General features: G+C 43.8%; 1 long non-coding RNA gene across 1 annotated transcript in view; it reads left to right on the forward strand.

Moving 5' to 3' along the window:
* LOC138503290 (uncharacterized) overlaps positions 1 to 15,234 on the forward strand; it is a 171,401-nt gene that overhangs the window by 11,100 nt on the left and 145,067 nt on the right. The gene's annotated exons all lie outside the window — the stretch shown is intronic.

Genomic DNA, 15,234 nt, shown 5'->3' on the forward strand with positions numbered 1-15,234 from the left:
AGCTCAGCACACTCCACAAACAGATGGCTTTTGGTGGTGTTAGGTAAGAATTACTGAAGTCCAACTGGTGTGTGACTACACAAGATTTATGATATGATGTGATATGATTTATAACGCGCCTATACACAAGTCCGGATGCTGTTGATTGTGGGGCTGGCAGAAGTGGCAGAGGGTCGTGCCAACAGGGTGGATCGCTGTTACATCCTCTCGCTAGCCAGAGGCTATCCGCGTCTCCAGATCTATTCATTGAAAGTGATCATAGTACGAGCAGCATTGAAGAAAGAGTGGATCAGGCTGACATTACGCCTTATTTGACCACTATACAGTTTGCATTAAAATGATACTAAAAGCATGTGGTCGATCACACGACGATTTAAAGAAAAACGAGGAAGATATCAGAAAGCTGCAAGAAACTGTCAAAAAGAACCGTGTGGTAAACATTGAGTTGGGTAAAAGGAAAACCCCATCAGAAGGTGTTCAGACAGACACCATGGTGCAAGTGCTGGAAGCTAGTGACGAATTGGATGCTGAACAACTGTTGTCACGGAAAGAACGCTGTAAGCTTAAGCAGACTGCAAATAAGAGGGCAAGCAGTGGCAGCAACATTAAAAATAGTGCAAATGAAGAAGTTGTTATGATCAATCAAGAAGTCTCCATAGGGGTTTGGAGAATGACTAGCAAGCTCAGGAAGATGCGAATACGGTGAGGAAAACCGCACCACTACAGTCCCAAGGACCCTTACTGTGCAAGACAAGAGAAGCAGTGGGAACATTGAAAATCTATGGGTGTCCTAGTGACCTACTATGTATGATCCAACAACTTCACTGGAATACCCAGGTACGTGTCAAACCTGATAGCAGGGGGCATTAAGCCAAATGGTAGGGGTCAACTATGGAGTTAAACAAGGTTGGGTACTTGCCCCGCTGCTATTTAATCTCTAGATTGCTGACCTCCCGTCTTGATTGAGAGAGGTGCCAAATCTCCATCCAGGAATAGCGGGTAAGGTGGTAAATAGCATGGCATATGCAGGTGATCTCGTTATATATGACCATAGGCACTTTGTTATGACCAAGAGTATTGCAGAACTCTGGAAATATGCACCGGAAAAGGCACTGGTTATCAACATGGGGAAAACAGAAATAATGCATTTTCCCAGAAAGCTCTTAGTGTGCCCATTAATAGTGACGGCTGAGGGCCCGCTGGAGTTTGTAACCAGCTATCAATATCTGGGGGTTGAGGTTAATGCTACAAACCATACCTAGAACTAACGAATGTGAAAGAAATCAAGGCCATAGCGCTCACCTCTCTCATTGACAATTTTGGTAAGCAATATGGGGGCTCCTCATTGAGGGGCATACTGATACTGTACAAGCAACTACTCTGTGCGACCCTGCTATACGGCTATGAAGCCCGCTTTTGGAAAAGAGTGTTGGGAGTGTCCCAATCCATCCCGATTGAAATATTGAGGCTTTTTGCTGAAGGGGCAGGGCTGCCCCTTCTCTAGCCTGGTACTGTCACCCTGCCCAGCCCTGTTTATTGCCCCCTGTCGTCATTCACTGCCCTCCCTTCTGCTATGGAGGCTGCTCCAGCCCTTCCAACTTCTTTGCAGGTCTCATGAAACCTATTTTGTTTTCATGATGAGTCAGACCGTTACTAACAAATTGCAGGTTCCTGCGTTGGCCGTTTCCTGGGCAGCGCTGCAGTTTACTCTTTTCAACACCATTAGTCACTTCAAGTAACTGAAAAGGGTCCATGGCTGATGCTTCATCCGGACTAGTGGCCTGAGAGTGCTGATTACTGGCTCCACCAAACCAAAGGAATGAAGGGATCAAGAATACTGGTCGCGCCCCCATACCCATTCGCGCTCACAACCTATAGGTTGGTATGCTGTGTTGCAGCATAATAAGCATGTTTACTACCTTTAAGTCCCCTTAACCTCTTCATTCAGAATGATAAACAAGTAGCATTTGAAGACCAACATTAGCAGTCTACAAAGGGGTTACTGTTCTAGTATATACAGGATAATTGTTATCAGTAACATCCAGGAAGGTATGCAGCCTGTAGTATTATTGCAGGACCGTATGTAAAAGGTACATGTAACCCATAATAGACAGAGAACTCCCATTAGCTGCCTCACAGAATGCAAAAGGGCTCATGCATGGATAGAGACCACCAATTGGAAGGAAGGAGAACGCTACACATACCGTAGCATGGATAGTGGATGCAGATTAGAAGCTGCCAGGAAGGTGTCTTTATCCAGACAGACTGAGATTAGAAGTGGGATATGGTTTTCAAATTGTGTTGCCATTGGATAGCAAAGGAACAAAAGCCTCTGGTGTACGATATAAATATGCTCACTATTAAAGTCGAAGCATCCCTATAGCCAGTGAAACCATGAATTCATCTTTTATGAAGATCATACCATGAGAAGGAAATCACTCTGAAGAGCTGACAATTTTGAAAGGTTTAGGGACTGGCAATACAAGATTAAATGAGATGCCCAGGATCACACATTGGTTAAGGAGTGAAGGGGTGAGGCTGGGATGTGTGCCAACTCTGTAATTTCTGCATTTGTACACTTTCTTTTCCAGTTCTTACCATGAGCAAAAACAATCTCATTTTATAAAAAACGGACTTGGAAAATGCACAAATCACATTACCAAACATGATCATTTTTAAACAAAATATTATAGAAGGGTGCTATGCAAAATGGGAATGGTTCTAGCTTCATTATCTCCATCATCAAGGAAAGTATATAAGTACCAGCATACCGATTGAGATGATTTAACAAATTTAATCTGGGGTTGTCTTTTGAATTTTAAAGCTTTAAATACTTTCAAAACAATGGCTTGTGACATTTTCATTTATAAAGTGTCTTCAAACCTTTTGACTTTTACCAAAAAGCAAACAGTGTTTTGTGTCAAACAAGCAGACCTTAAAATATGCTTGCCTTAGGCCTGCAACATCTGGTCCTCTCTCTTCTGTCTACCAACCCTTCCACCCAAAGGGCCTACATAAGAAGAAAGATCAAGTAATGGGCTAAACGATACCAGCAGCATGCAAGAAGGCAAACCTCACAGAAGACAGTACAGTAATGTAAAATATATCAGATGATTTGATCAGGATCACTATCGTCTGCTGGCAAATCCAGGATACAAGCATGAACGCGTTTGTTCCATAGTCTTGAATTTGGATACTTATTCACCTCTTGGACTAACAGTTTATGCCATTGTTGGAGGCGATTGCCTAGGTTTCACAACACCCCATCTGAACAAACCAATTTCTAGACCTTCCCCAAACGGATGATATATTAGTTTTTATAGCAACCCCTATCTGGTGCAGGTATATTGCTCATATATATATTGCTGGAATGCGATATTCTAATTTTGCATATGAACATGTATCTCTGCAATGGGTGCTTCACACACTGAGCTAACTTCTGAACCATTGTGGCACTCAATTTATCAATATGCATTTCACTGTTGCCTATTGCACATGATCAACATAATTCCCACAGGAAGGAAAGAATGCTACAGAGTTGTGCAGTAAGGAGCACACAAACTATTTATACCACAGTGAACACAGAAAGCAATACATGATGAATTGATCAAGGCAGAATGTATTTGTCAAAAGAGAACAACAATGGGTTTAGAGCCTAAGCAGCACCCCATGTGCTATTTAAGACTGGTGAACAATGGAATATTACTTCTTCAGATCAGGCAGCCTTGTGGGGCCCCCCTCCAAGGTGGGGGCCCAGGGCAAGTGCCCCTTTTGCCCTCCCATAAAAACGTCCCTGGGGAAGAGGGGTGCACACTTCATTCATTTGGCTTACTCACCCTGCGGGCCATGAATTCTGTTGTCCACGCACTGTGCCGTAGCTCAATAAAGGGGGCTGTTATACTTCAGTCACACATGCTTTGAATAACGACACGGGACACCATATTCTCACGTCTTGCCTCTTTATTACTCTTACTCTATCGAACGGTCCCCTTCCTCCTCCCTCCCCTTCCCCCCAGCTCCTATCTCCTTCTAGAGTCCCTCCCTCTTAAAGAGGCTGCAACCTTTTCATCCGGAAAAACACCCCCCCCTTTGCTTATCAAGGAAGTTCGTGCCCTACATCTGTTCGATGAGGCGGGGGGAGGGGTTTGTGTATAATTCGCTGTAGACAGCCGTGTGATTTGTGGGTCTCCCTTCCGAAGCTCTCAGTGAGGGATCCTCGGTCTGTTCCATCCTGGATTATTCTTCTTCCTCTTCAATCATATGTGTGTCCTTGTCGGAGTCCTCTTGAACAGCTTGCGGAAGAAGGAAGCATTTCTCGTTATCTCTCCGTCTTCTCCCAGAGCCGTGATCATTGGTCCTTTGACATCAGTGAACAAGAGCGACTCAGGCCGTACCTTGCGTCTGTTTTCCTTTGTTACTTCTGCCTGACAAGCACTACCTCACCCACCAGGAGTTGGTGTTCTTCCACCTTTCTCTTCCGATTTGTCCACTCCTTGCCCTTCCTTCTTTTCTTGTCCTCTTGCTCCCTAATCTCAGGGTCTTCTGTCGAGGTGTAGTCCTCAAGTTGTGGCAGCCGAGTCCTTGGTTTGTATGGTATCATGAGTTCTGTGGGTGTCTGTCCGGTTGTCTCATGTGGTGTGTTCCAATAGCTCCTCAACATTTGAGAGATGGCTTGGGGCATTGACATCATGTCTGCCACTGCTTTCTGAACCGCTCCACCATGCCGTTGGCCTGTGGCCACAGTGGCGTAATCCTTTGATGATGAAATCCTGAGGTGTGCTGCAAACTTCCAAAAGTCTTGGCCCTGGAACAGCGTACCATTGTCTATTTTTATCATGATGGGGACTCCCCATTCGGTGAACAGTTCATCTATTACTGCCACTACGTGATGGAACGCTGTGGATTGGACATGCTTTATCAGGGGAAGTAAGAGTATTCATCGATGGTTACAATATGACCTCCTTCTTCTAGAGGCCTGTAGAAGTCCATTGCCACCCTTTGCCAGGGTCTTTCTGGAAATGGTACTGTTTGGACCAGGCAGGGGGGTCTGTTTGCCGCTGTCACTTGACATGGTGTACAGTGCTTTAGCGTGTCCTCGACTATTATGTCCATATACGAGAACCACACTTGGTTTCACAGTATTTTCTTTATATTGGTGACTCCCCTATGGCCTTCATGAGCGATAATGACCAGGGCTTTCCTGAGGCTCTTGGGGGCCGCTAGTTGATTCCCTCGTGGTAGCGTCGCTTTTTCTGTTGCGGCGAGTTTTCTTTGTATCTTTGCCATTCTCTGCAAGTCTCTTTTGTACGCCTCCCCGCTCGCAAAGAATTCTGTCGTCAGGTGGTGCCACCTGTTTTTATTTGTGAGCTGAATTGCCACTTGGATGGTGGAATCGGTCCTACTCCTCTCAGCGAAGAGGTCCTTTGTGATGGGAGGGGTAGGGCATTGAGAGATAGATAAGCAATGTAGTCTTCAGCCTCATGTTCCATGATGTTTTCCGGTGCGCTTTCGGGGTGCCGTGATAAATAGTCCGCTGGGTTGGCCTCCCCGGGTTTGTGAACAATGGTGTAGTCGTATTCTTGTAATCGAAATACCCCGCCGTTCTATCCGTGGGGGCATCTTGGGGTTCCTGAAGAGGGAAAGGAGCGCCTGATGGTCAGTGATGAGGACGAATGTCCGTCCAATGACGAAGTGGTTGAATTTTTTGGATGCCCAGACCACAGCTAGGCTCTCACATTAAGCCTGGGAGTATGCTTGCTCAATGTCAGAGAGCGCTCTGCTGGCGTAAGCCACTACCCACCCGTCAGTTTTGTTTGGGTCCGCTTGGGTGAGTATAGCACCTAGCCCAACGGGACTGGCATCAACGGTGATCTCGGTGTCCAGCTAGGGTTAAAGTATGCCATTTGGCGGTTGTTGGCCAGTTCTCGCTTGATGGTACCGAATGCCTTTTGACAATGTTCGTCCCATTGGAAAGGTAGGTCTTTCTTGAGGAGCTGCCTGAGTGGGTTTGTGAGTGTTGCATAGTGTATCAGGTAACGGGTGCACTATCCCGCCATTCCTAGAAAGGAACGCACTTCTGTAACGTCTTTCGGAGCCTCCAGATTCATGATGGCACTGATTTTTTTGGGGTCTGCTCTGATTCCTTGGTCAGAGAATATGTGTCCGAAGAAGCACATGCTGCGTTTATTGACGGTGCATTTTGGTCCATTGAGGGTAAGGCCAGCTTTGAGTAGGATGTCGCACACCTACCTTAGAGCTTCATTGTGTTGGTCCTGGGTGATGCCAAATACTAAAATGTCATCGCTATAGTTGAAGGCATTTGTGACGGGTGCCATCAATCAGCGGATTGTTTCCTGAAATATCTCGGCCGCTGATGATGTCCCGAAATTGAGGCGCTTGTAGCGGAACAATCCATCATGTGTTGTGAAGGTAGTTATGGGTCTTGAGGTGGGGTCAATGACCAGCTGGTGGGAGCCTTGGTTCAGATCTAATTTGGAGAACCAGGTAGCCTGGTTGAACCTTACCAGCGGTCGAGGGTCTCTTTCTCTCTATGGATTGCGGTGTTGAGAATCTGCATATCCACGCAGAGACGTAGGCATCTGTTGGGGTTGGGTACCACCACCAAAGGGGACACCCATGGGGTGGGTCTGTTGACTCACTCAATGATGTAATTTTATTTTTTATTTTGATTTGACTTCGTTTTACAGAAGAAAAAAAAGAAAACTTTTTGTCAACATTCCTCATCTCATCATAAACACATGTTCTTTCAACGCTTCTTTCACGAAGTAGCCGCTTGACCAATTGTTTAGTCTCTTAAACAAAAGTTGTTTTCATGATTACTTCGAGGGCAGAATGGTGTCCATGAAGTTTATTACTCCACACTTCAGTTGTTGGTTTGTTCCAGAGCTCAAATAACTCCACCAGTCTTCCATGTTGTCATTTTTTGGTGCATATTTCCCAATATGCAGTGATCTCACCACAGAAATTTCTGGCCATCTGATTATCAAGTGTTTTGTCGATTCAATGGCTTTGTTACAGTATCGACATATGTTATCTGTTGTTTTTGTATCTCTTTTCCATGTGAGTGTCTCTTTGGATTTGTATAAATTTAGTCAAAGTCTGATGAATTGATCTCTCTGGTACCGTGAGGGAAATTTAGAAAGATATTTTGGAAGAACGCCAACTTTGTGAGTCGATAGTCCGAAGTCACAGGCTGTCTTCATTTGTGTACGTTTTTCTTCATTGATGATCCAATACCATCGACGCATCCGCATTTTTGCAATTTGGGGCATCTGCAGGACCTGCTCTAAGGATATGTCAGCTTCATCTAATATTTTTGTTAATTTAGATTCCCATATTTCCAGCAAATTCATTGAAGGATGGTTGTCTCTCTTGAACAAAATCTCATACAGTTTAGCTGATGGTCTCAGATGCATTTTCCTTAGCATTGCTATGGATTTCCACACCACTGTATTGTATAGTGCTTCTATGCACAATTCATGTCGGATGGCAATCACTGACACATTTGATGGTAATTCCAGGACTTTTATCCAGAATAATGCTTCCATTTGATCCCAAAATTATGCACTTATGTTCCATCCGGCTTCACTCCCAAATGTGAGTGTTGGGACTACCTTTTGTAGATAGAAAATTAGAACTGGAGACAGTGTGAACTTGCCAAACATAGCATGTAGCTTTGCTCCTTGGACTGCAAACATCTGCATCCGTGTTCTTAAATTTTGTTTCCAACATCTTTCTTCGATTGAGGTATTAAACAGAATACCTAAATAACGAATTGAGTTGGTTTGTTCAATCATTTTTCCATTTACCTTCCACTGGAATTTGTTTTGACGAGCTTGGGATTTATGACCGAACGATACAATTTTTGATTTTTCTACGTTTATTTCGAGATCGTTTTCTGTTAGAAAGATCTGAAGTGCAGAGAGAAGTCTCTGAAGACCTATTTGTGTCTGGTCTAGGAGCACAATATCATCTGCATAAATTATCCAGCTGATGCATTTGCCGTTGATTTTTGGCGGAAAAGTCCTAGGTTGTTTTAGTGCCTTTGGTAAGTCTGAGGTGTACAGTTTGAATAAAAGAGCTGCCAACGGGCAACCCTGTTTGACTCCACTTTTGGTTTGAATTTCATCAGTTGGTAGTCCCTGTTTATTTAGGCATACTCTGATTGTGGTGTTTGAGTATAGAGCCATTACTGGTTGTAATAAATGTTCTGGACATCGCCATGCCTTCAATTTTCTCCACAAGATTCCTCTATTGATGCCATCAAAGGCCTGTTTAAGATCAATAAATCCTGCAAACAGTTGTTTATTGGACTTTAAAGCTTCTAGTTTTGCTATGTTGAGCAATGTTAGGTTTAGCTCCACCCCTACACCTTTGGTAAAGCCTGTCTGTCGCTCATCGATCACATTGGCTTCTTCGGCCCATTTTGCCAATTTGATTTGAAGGAATGTCGCAAACACTTTTCCGGTTGTGTCAAGAAGGGCGATAGGGTGATAGTTCACCGGATCATTACGATCGCCCTTCTTGGACACTGGCACAATCACTGCTCTCTTCCAAGTTTCCGGGATGGTTTTTGCAGATGCAATTTTTTCAAATAAGATCTTAATACATTGGGCCCTTTCTGTTTTGTTTTGGTGTTACGTTTGAAATGCCATCAGGCCCTGGCGCTCGAGAATTTTTTAATTTTTGGATGGCTTTCTCTATATCTTCTTGTGATTCTGTTACCGCCCAAGTTGATGTTTTTGGTAACTGACATGGAGAGGTCAATGAACGGTCAGATTTAAAGACCGTAGAGAAATGTCTCACCCACTTTTCAGCGTTTACTCCGTTAGACATCACAAATGACTGCCTAAGCTGACCTGTGTTGATTATTTTCCAGATGTGTCGAGTATCTTTGGATATAATCAATTTTAACATTTGTTCAGCCTGGTCTTGATCTTGTATTGCATTGAAGGATTTTAGCCAATTTCGATATTTCTGACGGCGTTTATTTCTCATGTTTTCTTTTCCCGGCGCTTGTGTTTTTCTTATTTTTCAGAGATCTTGTTTTAGCTTTTTTTTAGCTTCGTCAAGTTTGGCACTATAAGAATGTTTTACGGCCAATAGATCGATTTTTATCAACATTTGACTTGATTTTAAACTTGTGTAGCAATGGTTCATAATTTACTCCGGATTCTATTTTGTCAACATACTTCATCATCAAAGTTAAATCTGCAATTTGTGAACCATTTATTCGTAATCTGTTGTTTCCAGTGTTTATTCCCACCGCTGCGGTGTGTCGAATAGACCTCTCTTCAACTGGCATCCGCCAGAAGAGCGTCAGCTGATCATGATAGCTTTTTTCAGTAGGTATGATAATTAGTGTGTTGATTTGGCTTAGCAGATTTCTGGATGCCCAAATATAGTCAAGAGTCTTTTTTGATGGTCCCCTGTGCCATGTTTTTGCCACGGGGATATCGCCTTCAGTGCAGCCGTTTAGCATGATGCAATCTCTTATCATCATCTCTCTTGTCCATTGTTGACCTCGATGTTGATGGATATCTGATTGTTCGTGATCATTAAATGGCCTCGGTTGATTAGCTTCATTGAACCAGGAGTAGTTTAGATCACCACAGATTAAGAAAGAAGGGTCTCGAAAGGATGTTAGAGAGCTATCAATTTCTTTCGTTACTGCCGATATAAAGTCATTTTGTGATATCATCGCTGGATTCCAGTATAAGTTTATGACTATGATCTGTTTAGTCTGTACTGCGGGCGGACTATTTTCCTTGAGAATCGTAGTTTGGATAAATAAATTAGGATTGCTTGAACTTAGAACTTTCCATTTGTTACTAAGTTTGACCATTGTGATTAGTCCCGAATATGGTCTCCCAAACAGATTTTTACCTGCCAGATTTTGGTAAATTGCATATCCGTCTCGACTGGGCATTGACCGCAGCCATGTCTCCTGTAGACATATTATAAAGTGAGTTCCGTTCGTCCAAGCTGCATCTTGGAAAAGATGCTCAAAGCCTCGAGTGTTCCAAGATGTCAATAGATGTGTACTGGTTTCTCCTATCTGTTTTTGCTAGTTGTTGCTCAGCGAATTTCCACCTTTACTGACAAAATTTAAGTTGGATTTCTTTTGCTTGTGCGCATTGGTCAATTTCGGAGATGTGTTAAACCTGTTCCATAAGTCAATTCTACATTGTTCATGCGAGCCATTTATGCTCTGTTCTTCTTCTTCATTCTCGGCGTCCGCTTCTTCTTTCTCAGTTTGTGGTTTTGTTACAAATCCAAAAAATAGCAGATTGTCTCTTGCTTTGATTATGGACTTAGCACTGAATTTGGATCTCATGTGCAGTATCACCCAGTCGGAGCGATTTTCCGTTGTGTATTCACCGATCGTAATATCATCAGATCGGATGGTTCACAGAGCTGGGATGCTGCGTAAGAGCTTCATTATGTTGTTTCTATTTAAGTTTGCTTCGTTCCTTTCTTCTAAAACATTTTCTATTTGAATTTTCCATACTTCATTTTTGAGTTGGTCTCTATTTTTTTTAAGCGTTTGGGACCACTCGTTGTTCTTGTAGCTGTTGTCCTTTGGTTTGTCTTGGATTTAATTTCAATGAAGTCTTTAAGCTTGAATGGACACACCCTGTTTTTGATTTTGTCTGTTCTTTGGCTTGCGCATCTGGTACGCGAGTCCTTGTTTTCTTCAATACTCTCTCCACATTGGATATTTCAACGTCTTTATTTATTCCAATTGGAGGTCTGGTTTGACCATCGGACACTTTTGAATGTTGTATTCTATTGCGTTCATTTGTTTTTGCCACAATCTCAAAGTCGGGATCTTCTTCAACATCGTCGTCGATGGACTATGTAGATAGGTTGCATAGGTCGATCGATTTATCTTCCTCAGAGGATGCAGACTCTTCAATTTCGACATGGGGTCTTTTGTTTGATTTTGAAGAGTATAGGTGCATTTCCGTGCATTTTTTCATTCTCCAATTTTTTGAGGTTTTCTGAATTCTTCAAATTTAGCTCAAATAGCCCCAGTCTTGATGGAATAGTCAAGTTTCGTATGAACATTTTTGAGTTATTTGGGCGAGCTCTTTTGGCCTGAGGTTCCTTTTTTTCTTGTTTGGGCATTCCTTTGACTCCTTTTTTTTATGTATGAGAAAGCGTTTGGCTTCTCTATGGAAACAGCAGAGCCAGTGAATATGCCAAACGAAGCTTTGTTTGATGTGATTATCTTTTCACTGACTGTCGGAGCCACTGGTCCGCTTTCCTGGTCCAAGGGAATAGTAATTTTTGGAGCTGCATGCTCTTTTCCATTTTGAAGAGCTGCTACTCTTGTTTCGTTTTTCTCTTGTTGTACTTTTTGATTTTGTTCAGCAATTGTTTGCATCACTGGTGATCTCCAAGTTTCCTTGTTTGCAGTTGTTTTCTCATTTTCTGTAATAACACATGGCAACGATGCCTTTTGCATATTCAGACATGGCGTAGTCTCTGTAGATAGAGGAATCACACAAGCAGGCGTACTCGCTATGACTGGTTCACTTAAGCTGTTGCACATGTAGGGATTGCAAGATTGCCGCGACGCGACATTATGGCGCATCCACTTCGTGCATTCAATTACAGCATCAATTAGATCTGATCTTTCGCTTGCCTCGCGTTTTATTATCACATTTACGCGGGATTGCCAGTTTCGTGAGGACTCTGTTTCGTAGTCAAGTCTTAGTGAAAGATTTTCCATAATTTTTTCTAGAGTCTGCAATTTGTTGTTCATTGAGACTAAGAGTGAACTTTGGTCTTGCATGGTGTCGTTTAAAGTCTCGTAGAGTTTCATAAAGGGTAAGAGTGCAATTGAGCCTGCTGCCAATACATTGTTGTGTATTTGGACACTAGCCGCAATTGACAGATTTTGTTTTGTAGCTCTGTCAGTGGGATTTGTTATTGATGGTGTTTGGGAATTTCTGTTGACTTTGTTGCATTCATCTCTTTTTGATGAGCATTTGCGTTTGCCAAGCTCCTTTTTGCTTCTGTGTCTGTGCATTGTTTACTAGTTTGGGTTCGTGAATTGACTATAGCCAACTTCTGATTTATTGCTTTGCCACATGACACATTTTGTTCTGTGTTGTCTTTCGCCTGTGAAACATTATTGATCAATAGGTGATCTTTGGCCTGCGGCGTTGTCGCGTATTTCTGTATATAGCTTGCTTCCAAATGCTTTTATATCTGGAGGTAGTCAGCTTTCAACCGTTCCGCCAGCCGTGATTCGCGAGCCGCTGCATTATACGTTAATGCGCTTGTTAAAGTTGAAGTGGATTTAACACACGATTTATTTATGAGGGCAGCACTGTCATCGCCAGATGTCCTGCTTAATTGTACAGTTTGAGCATTTCGATTACCATTTTCATGGTTGCTTGTCAGAGGGAGACAGTTTGTTTCTCGGGCACCATTTGCTGAATGCTACTTGTGAATAACAATTGTATTCAAACGTTTCTCTGTCACGAGATCTTTCACAGGTAATTTCTTTGTGTCTGTGGTCACATATCGATTCACCCATCACATGCCTGTTCTTTTTTAGAATCGGCGTAGAGTGGTTGGCTAATGAATTAAGTTCGATTGCATTTGTTGTTGTGGTTTTTCCGTTGCCAATATCATGGCTATACGTTTCATTTCTTCAGTCTGCGTTGTTCGTCGCTAAGTTTCTTCCCATATCAGATTCGTTGGTTAATGAAGCGGCGTCAGAAGGTAGATGCAGTTCAAGCAGATCTAAGTCTGTTATGTCTGTGATGTCGAAGTCGAAAGGCGTTTCTAAGGCATCAACATATGCTGAGAAAAGGTGGGGGGCCGTGAAGGGAAAGCCTGTTCGACGACTGGGTGACGAGATCTTTTACATTTGTGTCACTGTTCATTACAACCGTGGAGGTGTCAACAAAAGTCTTTGCAACAAACGTTTCAGTTTCTAGCATTATTACTTTAGGTGGCCTTATGCACGACTGCATTGTACGTTGATGATGAAGAAACTGTGAAATTGGTATGCTCAAAGATGGAGGGTTTTGAATGGAGCAGCCTTGCGTGTACAACTCTCTTTCAATTTCAGACTCCTTCGCAAGAACAATGATAGTGTTAATGTTAGATATTACGTTGCTTACCTCGCTTGCCACTAGAGTCAGGTTAAGTTGGGATTCGAGCTTTCTCCTCTGCTGTAAAAGTTTATGCCGCGTTTGGGGGCCACTTTTTTCACAGCTCAACGTCGTGTGTTTCATGTTGGAGAAGTTCGGTTTTATACCGCGTTCTTTAGCGGACTGAAGCAGACTGAACTCTGCTTCGAACTCTGCGCCGTGCTCCGCGCGGGGTGTTCGTATTTGTAGGTTGGGCTTGAACTTAAAGGGACAAGCACTCTCAGGACGGCGAAGCTGCAGCTCCTCACAAAACAACAGCCTCTCACCAGGAAAGCAGGAAGCAGTCTGAACTCTGCTCCGAACTCAGCGCCAATGATGTTATTCTCAAGGAGGAGTTGAAGTTTGTGTGTCACTCTGGCCTGTAAGTGGAACCCTACTCTCCGTGGGTGTTGTGGTACTGGTCTTACTGTTGGGTCAATGTGGAGTCGGATGACAGTGTCCTTTAGCATGCCTATGCCCTTGAACAGTTCGGGGAACATCACTTTTAAATTGTCAATGTCCAACTCTCGGCAGGATACTGTCTGCAGGGTCTGGCCATTTGGCGGGAGGACCTGTATCATTTCGGATTGGTCATATTGAATGTTGATAAGCTGCAAAGTGATGGCTGTCTTGTAGCTGATCTCCCAGTCACAGGGCTGTCTATGATGTGGATCATAGCGCAATGTGCCGTCCTCTCTGTACCAGGTCACAGCAGAATTGGCCTTTGGATTGTAGGGGAACCGTTGCACCCCACTGAAAGATGCGAGCCTGGGACGGCTGTAGTGGGTAGGCTTTTGCCATGGTGTCAGACGTTCTTTCGTTCATGACGTTCACGGTGGCTCCTGTATCAATGAGGAACAGGGTGTGAAGTCCTCCCATCTGCACTGTCACCTTCAGGGCGGTGCTAGCATCGGAGGTATCAAATATTAACCGGTTATATTCTCTGCTGTACCTATCGTACTTGTAGTAGGTTTCCGTTGTTGGTGGTTCTTCCTCTGCTGGAGGGTTTTCGTATGGGTCATCTGTGGAATATTCTTGTCCGGGTCTTTGGTCTTCCGCCTGATTTGGTTGCGCTTGGTAGAGGTATTCCGGTGTCTCGAGGTGTCTACCAGGTGGTTCGACGTGCAGACTTTCGACAGCCCTCATGAACCCTGGATGGGTTGTGTATGTCACTGTATTTCTGCTCAGATTGGCTCTCCCGCTCTCCCTCTCTGGGTACGGGCGTGGGTTGGTTGTTCTCGGTGAGCATACCTCCTGTTGGAGTTCGGCTGTGGAGGTGGTCTGTATGCATGCAGCAGTGGTGTTTTTTCCTGGGACATGATTTGGAAGTGGTTCTCCTTGCCCAACCCCATGCACATTTGCCCAATGGCCGGCACTGGCCCTTGAGGGGAAATTTGAAAGCGCACCTATAGCATTCTCTCTCTGACAGGGCTCGACGGTTGGTATTCCATGTGTCTTGGTGGGGTGGTGTGCCAGGATATCGGGTCTGCCCTTTTGGGGTGATAGTTATGGCAGCCACTGTGTCCGCTTTCTTCGGATTTTCTATTGTGGCTGCTTGCGCGTCGACCCTTTCATACACTCTTGCGAGGTCTGCTATCTCCTATAGCAGGAGTGGTTTTTTAACGGGTGTTTTCTGAATTGCGACAATATGCATCCTTCTCACCCTTATGGCTTCATCGTTGTTGAAGTTGGCAAAGTCGCAGTAGGTTATTTTCCTCTGTAGTTGGAGTATGAATTGTCCAATTGTCTCGTGAGGTGCTTGCACACACTGGTTGAAGATATATCTTTCGTAGTCTCTGTTAGGAAGGACTACCAATTGTGCATTAATTGCAGCTGTGCGGAGTTGGCATGTCGACTTTTCCTGGGGGGGGGGTGGTTTTTATGATCCCTTTAATTTCCTTCCCTACCAGATTCGTAAAAATGTCCAGTTTGTTGGGCACATCTTGGTTCCCTACTGCTCTCATGAATTCTTCCATCTATTCCTGCCATCTTTGGCCCTGGTCCTCTTGGGGTTCCAGCGTGAATGAGTTGGGGCGTCTTAGATAGGTCCTTGGGTTTGCAG

Source organism: Ambystoma mexicanum, chromosome 11, assembly GCF_040938575.1.
Source record: "Ambystoma mexicanum isolate Mex_15411 chromosome 11, UKY_AmexF1_1, whole genome shotgun sequence".
NCBI classification, from domain to species: Eukaryota; Metazoa; Chordata; class Amphibia; order Caudata; family Ambystomatidae; genus Ambystoma; species Ambystoma mexicanum.